The sequence below is a fragment of the Microcebus murinus genome, chromosome 23 (assembly GCF_040939455.1).
Source record: "Microcebus murinus isolate Inina chromosome 23, M.murinus_Inina_mat1.0, whole genome shotgun sequence".
In the NCBI taxonomy this organism is placed as follows: Eukaryota; Metazoa; Chordata; class Mammalia; order Primates; family Cheirogaleidae; genus Microcebus; species Microcebus murinus.
The window spans coordinates 7,304,645-7,307,273 of record NC_134126.1 but is presented as its reverse complement, the minus strand read 5'-3'; the positions used below and the strand labels follow the sequence as shown (position 1 = coordinate 7,307,273).

Genomic DNA, 2,629 nt, shown 5'->3' with positions numbered 1-2,629 from the left:
GGAAGTTTCTTACAAAGTGAAATATATTCATAACATAGAATCCAAAATTTTTAATCAGACTTACTTGAAAAATTATGTCCATACAAAACCTGCATGCAAATATTTATTGCAGTTTTATTAATAATCTCCAAAATCTGGACATAAGAAAGATAGCCTTCAATAGGTAATGGATAGACAAACTGGTGCATCCACAAAATGAAATGTTATTCTTCAATTAAAAGTAATGTGCCTCAAGTCTCAAAAAGGACATGGATGAATTTTACATGCATAATGCTAAATGAAAGACCCTAGTCTAAAAAGCCTATAAATTATATAATTCCAAATATATGACATTCTGAAATAGGTAAATTATAGCAAAAGTAAAAATATCAATGGTTCGCAGGGTTTTGGCAGAGAAGAGGGGGTTGTACATGTGAAGCACTGGGAAAATTTTAAGAGCACAACAGCATTTTTTATGATATTATAATGGTGGATACAAGGCACTATGCATTTGTCAAACTCCATAGAACATTACAGCACAAAGACTGACCGTTAATATACGCAGATTTTGAATTAATTTAGGAGGCTGGAGATACCAGACAGGAATGTAGACTGTGACGGGAGAATCTAAGTGTATGACAAGTTATCCAAGTACTGACCTAAGTAAATAGAAATGAATGGAGTCTGCAAAACTTAAGAAAAAACACAAACTGAACAAAGGTATTATACTCAAGCAGATAGAGGTGTTTACCGTGAGAGTGTGAGTTAACAATTATGATGCTGCTGAATAGCTATATTGGAGGGACAATGAAGTAAATAAATGGCAACTGGTAGAGGTCAGAATTCCTGCTGTGGAGTAAGAGTTTACAGATAAGCAAATGAAGGAGATAAAACAATTCATTTGGTAATGGATTAGCTGGAGACAACAGAAACAATTCATGTTTAACTTAATATAGATAGAGAAAGTTACATAAAAATATTTATCGTCTATGGCCATACCACCCTGAACGCACCCGATCTGTCTGATCTTGGAAGCTAAGCAGGGTCGGGCCTGGTTAGTACTTGGATGGGAGACCGCCTGGGAATACTGGGTGCTGTAGGCTTAAAAAAAAAATATATATATATATATATGTATATATATTAATATGTACATATACATGAGTTATTAAAGACACATAAGTTCTTTGTTCTGTTAGCTGAGGAGATTTAGATATAAGAATATTCCAATATTAATAAACACAACACCCAGTTCTTGTTTTTTAATGTCATTGTCCAACAAAAGGAAACAGGGCTCCTTAGAGACATGGTTGATTCTAGGACTGGACTGGAAATGTAAAGATGAGACTATAGCACCTGGCAGTACCAGAATGTAAGAAAGTGATAAAAAACAAACCCATATTGATGAGGGTATGTCAAAAGCACACAGGAACCAACTGAAAGAATACCTAATGGTCAATGCTAGAACAAGTTGAGCAACAACAACAAAAAGTTAAAATAGTATTAAACTGTAACCCCAGTATAAAATAAATACCCATGGATCCATACTGATATAAATAAATGAGTAAATAAATATATGGACTAGGGGAATCCAAATCTCCTGTGCATATGAATTTCAAACAATTTATGTAGAAATTCCACTCTCAAGAAGCTGGGGCATAATTACCCACTCCTTATGTGCGGGCTGTACTTAGTGTTTTCCTTCCAGAAAGTACAATTTAGGAAGGAGGAAAGAAAGAATAACTCTATGGTGGAGAAACTTTACAAACTCTACCTCTGCAAGGCAATCACAAAGTTAATCACAGTAACAAGTCACTGATATGTCTACAAAATATTTGTCCTCTACTCGTCAAAATTGTCCAGGCTGTCAGCAACAAGGAAAATTTGACGAAACCGTCATAGGCAAGAGAAGGCTAAGGAGATATGATGACTAAATTTAATATGGCATCTTGCATGGGACCCCGGAACAAAAGAAAAACAGTAGGTTAAAACTAAAGTATAAAACTAAAGAAACTAAGGTATAAAACTAAGGTATAAAACTAAAGAACTTTAAGAAGAATGGTTCGATAATGTTTCACAAATTATATCAAATTAACCATACTAACACAAGATGTAATGTAAGGTGCTATTAGGAGACAAGGTGCAGGGTATGTGACAATTCTGTACTCTCCTCACAACTTTGCTGTAAATCTAATTGTTTTTGAATTTTTTAAATTATTCTAATTGCTATATAATAGTTTTACATGATAATGGGATACAGAGTGATATTTAAATACATATATTCATCAAATCAGAAAATTAGTGCATCTGTCATGTAAAACATTTATCATTATTTTGGTTTTGGGAACATTCAAAATTCTTTCTAGCTATTGGAACATATATAATAAATTGTTAACAATAGCACCCTACAATGCTAGAGGGAATCCCTCCTATCTAGCTGTGACTTTGCATCTGTTAACCGACCCATCCCTGTCCCTTCTTTCCCCCTACTTCCCAGCCTCTAGTAACCACTGTTTTACTCCCTACTTCTATGAGACCAACTTTTTAAACTTTCACATATGAATGAGAACATGTAGTATTTGTCTTTCTGTGCCTAAATTATTTCTCTTGATATAATGTCCTCTGGGCTCATCCATGTTGTTGTGAATGATAG

General features: G+C 34.2%; 1 non-coding gene across 1 annotated transcript; it reads left to right on the top strand.

Annotated features, from left to right (window-relative positions):
* Nucleotides 1–964: 964 nt before the first annotated feature.
* On the top strand, nucleotides 965–1,082 carry LOC142863931 (5S ribosomal RNA). Its single transcript, XR_012914596.1, has one exon. It is a non-coding gene; the product is annotated as a 5S ribosomal RNA (ribosomal RNA).
* Nucleotides 1,083–2,629: the final 1,547 nt, after the last annotated feature.